The following is a 15563-nucleotide window of genomic DNA, read 5'->3' on the forward strand; positions in this document are numbered from 1 at the left end:
AGCATCCCGCCCCCCCCCGACCCCCGTTGCTGCTGCAGGACGGACGAGGATGCTGCCAGCTGCGAAGCTGGGGCGAGTGGACGAAGCCGTGCCTCGGCGTCCCCGCCTAGTTCCCTCCCTGCGAGGTCGGGCGGCGCACGCTGTCCGGGTGGGGAGTGGGGGCGGCGCACCCCTGAAAAGTTGCCAGGCTGACTGCAAAGAGCATCCCGCCCCCCCCCGACCCCCGTTGCTGCTGCAGGACGGACGAGGATGCTGCCAGCTGCGAAGCTGGGGCGAGTGGACGAAGCCTCCTTCTTGTAGGTGGCCTGGGCATTAGCTTTGCGACTAGAAATCTGAGGACGCATCTTCAGTGGATTTTAAGTTATGCTTCGTGGTTCTTAGGTGGGGATTGAGGAGCGAGACCTTGTCTCTGTGGCGTGGGGCTTGAAGTTGACAGGTCTTCCTGCTTTAGGGCAGAGTCTGTTCATAAGCCCTAGTTTGTTTATCTAGTACAGATTTTTGAAAGTTCTTTGTCTTATATGTGTAAGATACTAGAAGTCTCTTCGAATTTTTCTGGCATTCTGTATGCCTTAGGATATATAAAAGAAATTTATTATATTCTCTCCCTTGTGACTGCGTATTGTCTGTGAACTAATCACTCTTGTGACTGACTGGGAAGAAATAGTCCAAAAGATGAAGTTAAATTATGACATCTTTTCATTGTATAGGTTCATGAGAGCACTTTCAACTGAAAAATCCCGATCTCAGAAGAGGTACATTGGCTAAAAAGATTTGGTTTGACCTCACTTAGCTCCTTACGATGACTGATAATGCTTCCCATGTGGTTGGGGGGTCTGTAGAAGGAGAAGGAAAAGTTAGGTGTAGGTTTTGTTTTCTCTTGAAAGGGTTTGCCACTGGGGAATGACTGGGAAAAGCCACATTAAATGAGTTCTCCAGCCTTTTGTTTTTGAGTTTAAGTCAAAGAAGAGAGACAGGTTGTGCACATAAATAGGTGTTCTCAGCAGTTTTTTATGCCGAAAACTTAATTTCGAAAGTTAGAACACTGTAAGAACAAAGAAGAAATTATGCTTCATAGAAAATAACAAAGCATTAGACTCAGTTCAGCCATTTGTTTTCAGAAAAATTTTGTGCCCTCGAGGGGAAACATCATTGTGTTTGTGAAGTTGGATTAATACCTTAAAAAGTACTTTCCCTCTGATCTGAAAGAATTTGGAAACTTTGGAGGGAGGCATTTTTAAAAAGGGATAAAAGAGGGCACGAATCAAAGAAAGATTTACATCTTAATGTGATGTTAAAATGATTTTATTCGACATAAATAAGTGTAGGGTGAATTAAGCAAGCATATTGTCATTTAGCATCCCAAAGAGTAGTTTAAAATCAGCAGATGGGCAAATTAGACTTGACATAGGTAGGAAGTATGCTACTGTACTTTTATGTTAAAAGCCCCATGAGTGTTTAGAATGAGCTAATGAAACCAAGCTTTAGACCAGAAACATTTTTTAAATTAAAACAAAACAAAACAACTTTGGTCAATAGTTAAAAAATGTTAAGTGAATTCTCTTTTCTTCTTCCCTTCTCCCTCTAGCATTTAAATTCACTTCTTAAGGGAATAGTTAGCAAGAGCGGACCAGTATGTGGTGTCCTGGTTACATCAGCCTTTTCCAGGTGAAATTTTGCTGATTGGCAGGTTATTATGGTTCAGGAACTTGGAGGGATGTGAATGGCCACAATAGGCAGTGTTTGCTATCCTATACTCAGATGAGTGTGCTCTGATGAGATGGGAAAGAACTATGCCCATCCAAGTAACTAAAATGTAAAATATACTTTATGAGGAAGCCAGGGAGGGAGGGATTGAATTCTACTCGACCATTAAGGAGGGTTTAGAGTAGCAAAAGGCATTTGTGTAGATGATTTGGGTAATCTAGTCATATAATAATGACAGTGAAGGAACACTTTGTATTGCATAATGCTGCTTCCTGCTAAGACCTTTTCTTACACTACTTACATACCTGAGTTTAATCCTCACAACTGTATGCTTTAGGTGTTTTTGCTCATGGAGTAACTGAGATACTGAAGATTGATAGTTAGCAAGTAGAATTAAATTCCAATCCAGCCAGGCATTCTGGCTTGTACCTGTATGCACTATCCTTATATTCTCTCCCATTCATGATGAACTTCCTTAGATCTGTAGATTCAAAGAATTTATTTGGGGAAATGCATTCCTCTGTCATCTGAATTGTGGGATTAGTTATCTAGAAAGAGTTCCAAAATAATGAAAGCTTAGGTAAATGAATTTTTTTTTTTTGTACTGGGGATTGAACTCAGGTCTTTGTGCTTGCAAGGCAGGTGGCAGAACCACTGAGCTAAATCCCTGGCCCCAATGAATCATTTTTATCATGGTGGATATTTTAATCCATTTTTGATAAATGTAACCATTGAATGGGACCTCTGATAATTTTGACTTTACTACCTGTTGGTACTGATAAAGATTCAGGAATAAGAAATTGTAACTGTATTAACTCCTTCACTTAATGGAATATTTGAACCATTGTGTATTTTGTCTTTAATAAAACCCCTTGGCATTGGTATCTTTTGGATTAAATTATGAAGTTGGAATTTAGTTAATGATTGAATGTTGATCTAAACCCTTTCAGTTTTTATTTCTACAATAGCTATGGTTATGTGCTTATAATATTTGAAACAGGGTTTTTAATAGAGTGTTTACATGTGTAAAATGAGAATTTAGTCATTGCCAGTTTATGTCGGGACAGCTTTGAAAGTTGTTTGGGATTGTAAAATAAAAGGTGTTGTAGAAATGCACTATGCCTCCTATAGAACCATTCACTGAATAATTGTTGAAAGAATGGAGTTTCGGGAGCACTTTATTTATTTATTTTTATTGGTTATCTAAAAACTGAAATCATAGCCATTTCATTTGGGAACTGTGGCACGGTCATTGCTGACTTTTCCTGTCTAGTGAGCTCCAAGCTCTCTAGCTTCTTTGCTGATGTCCTGGTTTATTGATATTCATAGCTAAGGAGAGCTCCATCTGGAAGCCAGTCTCTCAGTGAATCAGAGTGTTCTTTAGCCTGAATAGGGTGTGTTCCCGAAAATATCTGTAGTAGGATAATATATGGTCAATGACCCTGAATCTAATGGGAAAAGCAGCAGAACCAAGGCAGAATTTAAGGCTGTGTCTGTAATATGTTACATCAACACAAAGATGGCAAACCAAATGAAAAACAAATATTTTTTAACATAAATTAGTAGTGATGGTACATTGTTTCCATTTATAAAATTTTACATATCTTCAGCCCATACTTTTATGGGGGTGCTTATAAGTCAGCTTTGTTATAAAAATTTTATAGGTTCAAGTATAGGTTTGGCTTTGAAAAATTGTGCTTAGTAAAAAGGACCATGAATTAGTCCGTCACAGGGAAACCAGACATACTTCTTTGTGGATAGAAATTTTGGGGCATCTTTTCCTCACAATAGAATAGTTTTGTCTACATTGAAAATCCATGGAGGCAAGCAGTATCCCTCTTAGAAGGTCTCTGTGTAGATCACAGGGAAGATGCTAGTAGTTACAGATCCTGTGGTAACCTGGTGATCTGACCATTCACATCGAAACCTTGTCAATTGTCTGTGGTTTGTGATAGGAGCATTTATACCATACTTAATTTTTAAATTCTTTACCCATAAGATTTTTTTTCTTTTTCTTTTTTTTTTGGTACTGGGGATCAAACTTGGGCCCTTGTGCTTGTGAGGCAGGTGGTGGAACCATTGTGCCAAATCCCTGGCCCAGGTTTTAAATTCTTGGACAAGCTCTTTGCCTTCCCTGATTTAACATTGGACCTTTGGCCACCAACATTGATGTTGATCCTCTGGCTACATATACTGGAGGTTCCTTTCCTTCCTTCCTTCTCTGATATGTACTGATTCGATAGGCATACAGTTTTCACATATTGAAATATAATTCTCTGATCTCATATGCACAGACAGCATTCATTGTAAGAAATTAAAATTATTTGCTATCTCCACATCTGATGCAGTAGGGGAATTTATTCCCCTTTCTTAATTTTTGGAATACTTTTACTTCTTTTGCATCTCCTGAATGGGATGGAGCTAATGATGTTTAACACCTCAGATTTGCCACAGTTGACAAACGCTTCTAATAAAGAACAAGATGGCAGCAGGTGAAATGACTGTGCATATTTTCTGGTACCATCTATTTTTAGCATTCAGGGTTGCTGTGCCTTTGCAACAGAGCCTAGCTTTTATTCTGTGTATGAAAGTTTAGAAGATTGAAAATTTGGGACAGAAAAGCTTCTGTACACATTAATAAGCACTTTGTTTTGTTGTCCATTTCTCCCATTGCAATTCCACTGTTATGAGTGAATGCAGTCATTGCTATTGTTTTATAACTTAGAGATTTTTTTACTATGTTCTGTAGATCCCTCAGCATTCCTGGAAACACATAATTTTTACATTTAATATGAAAATTGCTTTTGGTATCTATATTTCTCCATTGTATCCTGGTAGTAATAGATTAGCTTTCTGTCATTTTACTAGCTTACACATTCCTGGCTCTCCTTTTTCTTCCTAAATGTCACACATCAGGTTACAAGTCTAATGATTTTTATCAACAACAATAGCTGTTACCATCAGTGTATATGTACTTGTATAAATTTAAATGTTTATATATTGAATATACATGTGTGGAATCTAATTGATTGCCCACAGGAACCCTTTTGAGTTATTATCTCTACTTAACACACAGTGAAACTGGAGCTTAGAGTGGAGAGGTGACTTGGCCAGGGTCACTGGGGAGGAAATTATGAGGTAGAGTTAGAAACTGATCCCTAAGGTCTAGGTTTCCTCTTTCTTATATTGCTTTATTTTATTAAAAAAAAATTGCTTCCCTGTTCTAGTCCCACTTGTTTTTTCTTTTCTCTCTCTGTCTCCCTCCTTCCTTCCTCTGTAATTTTCCCTTTAGGAGTTATTTACAGTTTTGCACATGAAACATTTTTTTTTCCTTGGGAAAAGTATACAGAAATAATTCAGTTATATTCAGATTTTTCATAAAGGACTCATTCTTAGAGCTTATTTTAAGAATAATACTAGCAAGGCCGGGCATGGTGGCGCACGCCTGTAATCCCAGCATTTGGGAGGCTGAGGCAGGAGGGTCACTGTGAGTTCGAGCCCAGCCTGGGCTGCACAGTGAGTTCCAGAGCAGTCTGAACTACATAGTGAAACCCTGTCTCAAAAAAACAAAAAAAAAACCCCAAAAACAAACAAACAAAAAGAGTAATACTAGCCACATGTTATATTTCTGTTGTACTTTATAGTTTTATAAAGCTCTTTTACACATATTCTTAATTTCTGTAACAAGCATGTAGTATAGAAAGTGAGGGTCTGACTGTTTCCATTTACAGGTTAAGAGAAGGGGAACTCAAGTGACTTGTCTGAGATCTCAAAATAAGAGACTGAATTTAAACTTGGGTATTTTGACTAATATGGATACTGTGACACATTAGCTTCCCATTAGAGGCAGCCACTATATGTGCAGTGTGTAATAAAAGTGCTATGAAATGAATCCATGGAAATGGGTCTTGTCCTCAGCAATTTGAATGCTAAAGTAAATGATATAATCAAATGTTCTGACTTCATTTAAGCAATTAGGAGTGCCTAAATGTCATTATAGCACAGCATTTTCATAAAAGGTTGTAAATTTGAGCCTCAACTTTGTTTTCTTGCTTTTGTCAAAATTGTGAAGCTGTAATTTTAATTGTGCATTTAAAATTATGAGATATAAAGTCCTCAGTTCTAAGTTAAGTTGCTGTGTTCCTCATTTTATAGTCATCTGCTTGCTTCTTGACTAAAACAGTTATGATAAAGGAATGTATAGAGGAAGGATAGGCATAAAAGTGCAACTAAAAAATCGATAGTCCCAATAACAGCTCGAGGTAGCTGATAGTGGTCTGGTTGTAGGAAATTGGATGTGAGCTTTAAAGTGTGGGAAAGCTGCAAATTTCACTCTGGAAAGTTGTATTCATTGAGCAATCAGAGTTTAATGAGAGAGAGAGAGACAGGGAAAGGGGATTGAGGCCAGGGAGCACTGAGGTACATATGCATCCCAGTAATCCTTCTGCCTGGCATGTCCTTCACTTTTGAGTGGTCAGGTATGAAGCTTTCTGAGACAGTGGCCCATTAAGTTCCCCAGGCTGGCCTCAAACTTGTATAATCCTCCTGCTTCAGTCTCCTGAGTAGCTGTGCCACCACATCTGGTTTTAGCAATCCGTCTTTGGAATATTATCACGTACCAGTGCCTTGTTTCATTAAATTTAATTTTTATTAGCAGTAGATGTTTTAATTTTGTAAATACCACCCAGTGTTTCCTCTTGATGACTTTTCTGTATTTGTTAGTGGGGGCTGATTGCTTGGTTTATAGCGTGAGGGAGTTGCCTTTTGTTGTGTTTTTACAGTGGAGATCCATTTCACTTGGACATGTCTTCAAATCTGGCTTAGCATATTCTCCATTTGCCAACTGTTACCTAGCCAAACAGGATAGACTTTTTCTATTTTTGTGGCTAGAGGAAAAATTTTAATGCTGAATTGCATGTATTTGCCCCGCTCATATTTTTTTTTCCAGCTTTAATTGAGTTTATTGGTACATTTTAGGGATACAGTACAGTTACATTCATTGTTAGGATCTTGTACCTCTACATGACAAGTCTTGGTTCTCATTTTTTCCCCTTACCTCTGCCCTCCCTTCACCCGCTCCTCCCCTCCCCATCTACAAACACTTTATTTCCATCTCTTCATTCTCTCACATTTTTTTCTTTTCCCTTTTTACTGTTCCCCTACCCATCCCACCTTCCCTACACCTTTAGCTCCTTTCTTCACATTTCTAAATGTCAGTAATCTTATTAGAATCTTATGCATTGTTGCAGATTATTCACACCAGGGAAACTATTCGGTATTTACACATGTGTGACTTATTTATTTCTCTTAGGAGTATATACCTTCAATATGTATCCATTTTCCTATGAATGAATCTATTTTCTCATTATTTACGGCTGAGTAATATTCCATTTTATAGAAAAACCACAACTTCTTTATCCAGTTTCCAACATCATATGCTTAATACTTGCAAGTCCTAAAGGAATCGCAGACTAGTAATGTTTTAGTGAGGTTAATTATAATTCCACATTTATCACTTATTCATGATAAACAAGATGTCTTGCCTTTCCATTTAAAAGAATTTAATCCTGTAAGAAATGTAATGTGTGGATACAGATAACTAATTCAGACAAGAAAAAATGATCAAGGAGTAATAGGGCACACTGTGGGAGCAGAGGAAGGACAGATTGCTCCTTGCTGGACAGGTTAGGAAAACTTCCTGTGTGAATTGACCTGGCAAGAGTGAAGAGTGCACCAGGCCCGGCAGAGGGATTAGCACGCATTAAGAGTCTCTATAAAATCCAGTTAGAGGGCTGGGGATTTAGCTCAGTGGTTCAGCCGCCTGCCTTGCAAGCACAAGGACCCAAGTTCTATCCCTGGTACCAAAAAACAAACAAACAAACCCAATTAGTTCTTTGTTAATTATTTACTTTTCTCTGCCCAATTAGATTTGAGCCCATTGAGTTAGAGAATAGATGTTTTTTAGCATTTCATTCTCTCCATCGTTAATTGCTGAACCTGATGGTTTAATTAGAGTTGTACTTCAGTGAGATTACAATGACAGTAGTGTAAATGGGATGGATTCAAGGGAAGAGAGACCAGGAGTGGGACGACCAATGGAGGGGACTCCTTGAAATAACCTAGAAAGTGATGAGTTCTCAAGCAGATGAGGTTGGAGAGGAGCAACTGGAAATGGATGGGTGTTCCCCGTCTAATGAGACCTGGGAGCTCTTCATTCTGAGTCACCTGTGAGCACACCAGGTAGTGTGAGGTTGGAAAGACATGGTGCTGCCTCAAGCAGGGTGACTACAGAGCTCCACTCATGGTGAGGGAGTAATTGAGCAGGGACCAGAGAAGAAGGAACAGAGCAGAGTGCCAGTTTGGGAGGGTGCGAGCAGCTTTCCCCTGAGGTGATGGTGTTTGAGCTTAGTCTGGAAGGGCGAGTAGGAGTTTTCCAGGCCACCAAGCTGCAGGAAGATATTGTCATGTCCTGAGGTAAGAGACTGAAACACATTCAGAGAGTGGTAAGAACCTGGATTATTTCAGTGTTGGGGCCAGAGGCTGGATCGGATAAATGAACCTTTTATTTGCTGTGCTTTTTGATGTTTCTTTTATCCAGTTTGAGCACACTGGCCTTTGAAAGGCAAGATTTCTTCTGTTGCTTCTGAGCCTAGTGTGAGCCTCTCTGCTGCTCTTCCTGCTCCCAGCCTGTGAGTGGAATGGCAGCAAGAAATTGTGTCTTGCTTCCATTTTGTGAAATTAGACAGAAATATGTGACCCCATCACTAGAGTGGTACAGAAGAAGATGAACCCACTAAACACCTTCCCTTAGTGAATGCCTAGAGCCCCTAGGCTTGTTGTATAAAAAGAATGCTGCAGCTTCAAGAGCATTGGGCTTGAACGAGGGGACTGTGCTAGGGACATGATCATTTGCCTTTTCCAAGGGGTTTTATGGAACCCTTAAACATTTCCCAGGACTATAATACTATAATACGGTACCTGAAGTCTTCATTTTATTCCTAGCCTTGATTTTCAAAAACAAAAGGATCACTGCGAGTTCGAGGACAGCCTGGTCTATACAGTGAGTTTAAGACTAGCCTGAACTACAGTGAGATCCTGTTTTAAACAAAACAACTTCTCTAACTCTTATTATGTTTTAAAGTAACACAATTTAATAACTTTGCATCAGTTTAAATTTCAAATGATGTGTCACACATTGTCTCTAGCCACTCTCCATCCCATGTTTTGTGGTATAGATACCTGCTTCTGAAAACCATGGATCTGAGCTTTACACTTCTAGAGCTGAAAATCATCATAGGGTTCTTTTTCATGTAAGTTAACTTTCTAGGGTGATTATTTTTTCTGTCCTTTGGGTTGGGCCACTGAACCAGAATATAGTGAAGTTTTTTTCTACAGAGAACTAAACAGTTAATGGTTGACTTCACTTAGAATTGTATCCATTATATTTCTGGGCCATGGGTTGGCAGCTGTGTTAGCTTTTGTACCATTATTAGTAATGGTAAAAGTTTATGGGCTGTAGGCATAGCTTTCACTGGAAAGTGAAAGACAGGAGCAGAAGAAAAAGGCCTCTTCTAGCCTACTGGGAGAGGCATAATGGGGTGAGGACAGAAAAAAGTGCATGCTGTAAAAAGAGGTCAGCACCTCTGACACCTGTTCCAGTTGCATCTTGGTGGGATTGTAGCCTAATTTTAGGATTAAGCTGAGATGCCAGGAGTCCTGTCTAAGAGTATACTGAGTATGTTGTGGTGGCAAACATGATATCTTTAAAATTAGACATTCATAGATTTAATAAAAGATTTGTGAATACTGGAGTCATTTTTTAGAGTAAAGCAGAAAGGGAAACAGAAACCAACAGAATTTAAATATTACTGAAAATTATAGTCATTTCTGAATTGTAATAAGTGATTTTAAGTAAACATAGTAGTGGAAGATATAAGATCTAAATCTATAAATTATGTATAGCCCCAGACAGACAGAAAGTGGCAAAAAGTGAAGAGAAGAATAAATAAGAATGTGTATTTGAGTTTTTACAGTGATAAAACCGCATTTTCAAATTGACTAAAAATATAACTAGATCCACAGAAGGGAAAATAGGGTAAGAAATTAGATCTGGAGTTTGTGTACTCCTGTACAAGTAAACCAAGGATTCCTTCCCTTTCAGAAGAAAAATTACCAAACAGCAAAAACAGTTTTTCTTCAGAATATTTTTCTGATTGGACCAATAAAGGCAAAGAATAAAAATACCCATTTTATTTTTCTGTAGTGGTGCTGAGAAGTTATTTCTCAGAAATATTGTATTGAAAGTTTTGATTTATTTTCAGAGTTGAAAGATGCTGTAGCAGTCTCATCTAGTTCTCTGCTGTGAGTCCCTCTCCACTGTCCTCAACAAATTGATGTCTCATCTCTGCCTAAATATTTAAGTTCCTTCAGATCCCAGGCTAGCTAACTTTCATTCTCTTGAATGGTTGGCATTTTCCATCCTTGTGCCCTCAGGCCGCTTCCTACTCCATACTCTTTGAGGTGTGTGTGATCTCATATGTTCTGATATCTTTGGTAGCCATTCTGTGATGATAATTTCCAAACCTGTGTATCTTGCTCTAGCCTCTCTCCTAAACTTGAGACTCAGTTGTTTCCTGGATGCCACCACCTTAGTGTGTTCCACAGATAACTTGGCTTTGACTTCTCTAGAGCTTTCTTTTCTTCTCCCTTCATATACTCTTTCCTCTGTTCCCTTACCTCTCCCAATGCATGATATTATCCTTTACTAAATCATAATCCTGGAAATTGCCCTTGACTTCCTTTTTATTTGTCATTATACCCAATCATTTATTAAGTCCTCTTTAGTACTCTTTGAGCTCTGTCTTTGCTTCCAGGGCCAGTATCTTCATTCAGGCACCAAATTAAGAAAACAGTCATCTGTCTCTGCTACCAGTCTTGTCTCCTTTCAGTCCATCTCATGTTGGCCATCACAGGGTTCTCCTGAAACATAAGTCTGATTATATAACTCTCACACTTAAAATTTCTGGTGAGCCCCAGCCACCTGCGGACAGCTTTACATGGCATCTAAGTCTTTTTGTGGTTTGGTGCCTTTTAATTTTCTTGCCTTATCTTCCATCACTCCTTCCCTCTCCAACCACACTGAACCACTAGCTATTTCTTTTTTCTTTTCTTTTTTTTTTTTTTTTTTTTTTTTTTTTTTTTTTTTTTTTTTTTTTTTTTTTTTTTTTTGGTTTTTGAGATAGGGTTTCACTATGTAGTTGAGACTGACCTGGAACTTACTATGTAGCCCAGGCTGGTCTCGAACTCACAGTGATCCTCCTGCCTCAGCCTCCCGAGTGCTGGGATTACAGGCATGTGCCACCACACCTGACAACTAGCTATTTCTTATGTTGTGTTGCATGCACTGCTTTCTGGGTAATTCCTATGCTTTCTTCAGGACTCTGATAGGCCTTCCCTCTTTAAAGAGGGCCTTCCTGACCTCTTACCTCCTGTCACTTAGGTACTTCTCTTTGACTGTACTACAGTGTTGTGTACATGTCCTTTTTTTATATCCTAAAACAATACTAGATAATAAGTTGAGCACTTGTTATGGGCCAGGTGTGGGAAGAGTGTTAATTGTGTAGTTTTTCTTTATGTAACTTAGTGATTTTTGAAGATGGCTATCTTATTTTCTCTTTGTTTCAGGTTAAGCATCTTCTTGTTCAAATAATGAGTTCCAGTGTTTTCACCTTCCTGGCCATGTTGCGGTGTATGTGTTTTTATTTCATTTTCTCTTTTAAAATTTGTTCTTCAGTTTTAGGCAAAATAGAATTGTCATAAGAGGCAAGGCTTGTCAGATGTTTAGAATCTGGAGATGGATTGTCATATTTAAGGTATAAACCTCACTTTTCCAGGTCTGTGCCTGTGCATTTTTTCTTTGGGTCCAGAAGTCATCAGGATTGTGGAACTCATTTATACTTAACAAGTAATCAAAAGACCAGAATCCTAATTAATGAACTTGCCTATGTCCCTGTGTGTCATTTGGTTGGCACCCTGTGTCCCCTGCAGGAGAATCTTCATGGGAAGCCAGGTATTCTGGTTACAAGGTTAGCTTACTAGAAGCCAGGGTAACCAGATGGAGCTGCTTCATGAGGATGCATGCACCTGTTCTACACGGCTCTCTATGGTTAAAATGCTTTGACCTCAGACAGCGTTGTGGGCATACAGGTTGAGTCTTGCTTTTGCTTCTCTGTCTCTGGACTAGTAATCCTTTTCTGGTAACACAGTCTGTATCCAGAAGAAAGCACTCAAAAAGGTTTCAGCTTTCTTAGTGCACGTTCTAATCCTGCCTGCCAGAAATTATTCCCTATTTACTTTTGATTAGACTTGGGACCTTAATTCTACTCAGCCATGCATTTTCTTGGACTCACTTATGTTGATGGCTAATTTCTCCCACTCCATTTGATTCATGCTAACATTACTTACAAAGGATGACTTAATTAAATTACAAGAGTACTTATTTTGTCCCTTTGTATGGCTGTAGAGCCTAGCCAAGTGTTGGAACACTTCCCCAGATCTAAGCCAATTAGTACAACATAGAGTTTGGGGTTCACCTTCCTTTTTCCTGTTCTCAAGGGTCTGTGAACTCAGTTTTAAGATTAATGCATAAATGGGGGGGCAGCCACCATACACTTAATTTATGTCATTTTATTCAACAAGTTTTTTGCTTTTTTACATAAGTTTATCTCAGTATTTGATTTTTTAAAAAATTGTCACATTTTCTATATTAAATTTCATTTGTTGAAGCTGATCATGTGTTAAAATTGCTTTTAATTTTGATTGTGCTGCCTGCCCTACTATCCAGTTTCTACTCATCCCTACATTTTGATAAGGGTGTCAGAAGTTTTTTCCTGATCACTGGTTACACAGCTCAAGTCCTGTGAGTTTTGCAGAATTTATTGATGAGCATTCTGAGTTTTGTTTTAATCATTTTATAAATATATCTGCCACTCAGCCAAGAACTGTTGAGTAAGCCCTGGTGAATACTTTTCAGGGAGTCCCGTAGATTTGTCCCATGGGGTTGCCAACAAAAAAATTATCTGGCAGGATTTGTCCTCTCTCCTGGAGCTCAGTGATCACCTACCTGTCTTTGTCTGTTTTTCCCCAGGATGAATGATAAACAGTTTTTTGTAATGTCCATGTTCTTTCTCATTTTGAAAGATCAACAGTTTGTTTCCTGTGTTTTATTTAGCAAATCTCTGTGGCCTTATAATTAATTAATGTACTTATAACACTCAGCAAAATTACATGCAGGGGTCACAGTACTTAAGTGTTCATGATACTCACTGGCCAAGTTAGACTATTCACAGAGCTTTGAGCAGTGCTCTTAAGGCCTCCTCACCATTATGGGCTTCAGGTTGTACCATCCCAACACTCCAGTTCTGACCATTCTAGGCTAAGAAGAAAAGGAAGGCTTGGGGGATGCACTTGAACTGGGAATTCTTTCTAAAGAAGGGTGAGATGACCTCTCAAGGGTGTTGGAAAATAGAAATGTGTGAAAAGATTTTTGTGAATTCTGTTCAAGTGTAAGGTTTTTAAAAAGCAAAACAAAGGTGAAAGTTTTCCTTTTTTATCTCTCATATGTTAACTATACCACTTACCTTAACAAACGTGGCCTGGGCTTTGTATTTTCCTTTCCAGACATAAATTCAAAAGCCTCTTTTGTAGCTCTTGATGAATTTCTGAAGTTCTGCTCATGTTGGGCATTTTACTTCCTGATATCATCCTGTGTTTCCTTTATAGAAACCATGTTATGTGTCTATCCTGTGTTTTTCAGTGACTTTAAAAATCTAAATTTATTGAAGAGCTCTGTGTGCTACTCGTCTTTTCAGAAAGAATCTTCTCCTTTTCTGTCATTAATATCTTTTGCACTTTACATCCGGAATTCTATTTCATGGAGATCAAGTCATTTCAAGTTTTGTGACTGAAATGAGTACGAGCAATATTGTTTTGTTATATGTATTTTTGTGACTTAATCTTTTTCTTTAACAGAGGTCTTTTGTCTCTGTCTCTCTGTATTTCTCTCATCCTCTCTTGCTTTCTTCTGCTGATGTAATTTTAGGAATTATTAACCCAGAGTTTAAATATGATATTTTTCCAGTCATATGTTGATATAGAACATTTTCCTTGCTATTCTTTTAAATTCATTTTCAATTTGGAATTTACATTTAGCAGAATTTAAAATCTACACTCTCCTGGACAGTAATCATGTTTTCTACTTCTTTGTATTTTCCCCATACCACCGAATAAAATGTAGAACTTTTTTTCTCCATAATGCTGAATAAAATATAGAAATTTTACCTGCACATTTAGTATAACAGAGCCAAGTAAGTGAGAATTCTTGGGATATGTAAAATTTAGTAATCTGAGTCTTCATGTTCTCTACAAGGCCTTAACATTCTGGCATCTGCTACTTTTTGGTTACTCTGTCCTTGTATTAAACTCTGCTGTTTCTTACAGGCCTACTCCTGTCTCAAGACCTTTGTAGTTGTCCTGTATTGTATGTACCTTATTCCTTTGGGTTTCTAAGTCACTCTTTTTGTTTTTAATCTTGTGGTGCTGGGGATCTAACTTCAGGCCTCATACATGCTACTGAGCTGTTCTATCATCTCACACAGGCATTCTTTTACACCCCATTTAAACTTCTTCTTTGGGGCTGGGCATGTAGCTCAGTGGTAAAACATGTGCCTAGTTGAGATGAGACTGTGACCCTTAGCACTGCAAAAGAAACAAAAAGCCCCAGACCTTTTTTTGTTGTTGTTGTTGAGTAATATTGTCCTCATGGCCTTTAAGCTTTCTACCCACCTCCCTCCTCCATTAGAATTTAAGCTCCATAAAGGGTAAAGTGTTTTGTATTCCCTGGCCAAAAGCAGTATGGGGACAGGGGACACAGTCATGAGTAGTAAATATTTGTTGAAATAGTCAAAGCTAATTTAGATAGAATTCTGTTCTTGAGAGCTTCCTGAAACATATGACTCAGCTTTTAGAGTCTCAGGGGAATTTGTTTTACTTTTCTCTGAATGTTTTGTCATTTGTGTTCCCTAATAGTGTCTTGCATTCCCATTTCCCACCTATCCTAATGAACTTCAAAATTCCATGGTTAATTGTGCTCAGTTTTTCGCTATTTTCATTTAATCAGCTAATTTCTTCCCAGTGATTACATTTGTGTCAAGATTTTTTTTCTTATTTGAAACATGATGGAAGGATTAGCAAGGCATTTATTAGAAGTGTTGATTTTAGCTGTGGGAGAATTCTAGCAAATATCTCAACAGTTGAAGTTCCTGTAACCATTCAGCTCATTCCCATCTCTGGAATATCAGCAGTAGTTTATGCATCTGCTTTCCTGCATTGCACCATTTCAATCCAGAAGCCCATCCCATTAGACTTAATGGTATCATATTAACTTATTTGTACTATTAAAATATCTACTTCTTTCTTTGTTTCATGTCCGTATTCTGGGCGTGGATTTGCAAGGACCTAAGACTGTATTGTTGCCAGCTCACTCAACCATTCGCAGTATTGTCATTTTTTTTTAAGAGCATGCCCAGCTTCTTTTGTTGTTATGAAATACCAGAACTCATGCTTTCTCTCTCTTTCTTTTTCTCTCCCTCTCTTTCTTTTCCTTCCTCCCTCTTTCTTTCTTTTTCTTTTCTTTTCTTTCTTCAGTTTTTCAGCTTAAAGTTCACTTGGTCAATGAACCAAAATTATAGTGCTTCAGAAAAAAGTTTAGGATCCATACTTTTAATTGTGTGAGGTAGAATAAATTAAATTACTTCAGGCCTCTTAACTTCTCTCACTCTTTTTTTTTTTTTTTTTTTTTT

The 15563-nt window shown here is 38.2% G+C and overlaps 1 protein-coding gene across 1 annotated transcript in view; it reads left to right on the plus strand.

Moving 5' to 3' along the window:
- Nucleotides 1-276: 276 nt before the first annotated feature.
- Stk38l (serine/threonine kinase 38 like) overlaps nucleotides 277-15563 on the plus strand; it is a 76018-nt gene continuing 60731 nt past the window's right edge. Inside the window, exon 1 of the mRNA XM_010615913.3 lies at nucleotides 277-296. The gene's annotated coding sequence lies outside the window, so the exon portion shown is untranslated. The remainder of the gene's footprint in view (nucleotides 297-15563) is intronic.

This window comes from Fukomys damarensis, unplaced genomic scaffold, assembly GCF_012274545.1.
Source record: "Fukomys damarensis isolate Sample0158 unplaced genomic scaffold, DMR_v1.0_HiC HiC_scaffold_15, whole genome shotgun sequence".
NCBI classification, from domain to species: Eukaryota; Metazoa; Chordata; class Mammalia; order Rodentia; family Bathyergidae; genus Fukomys; species Fukomys damarensis.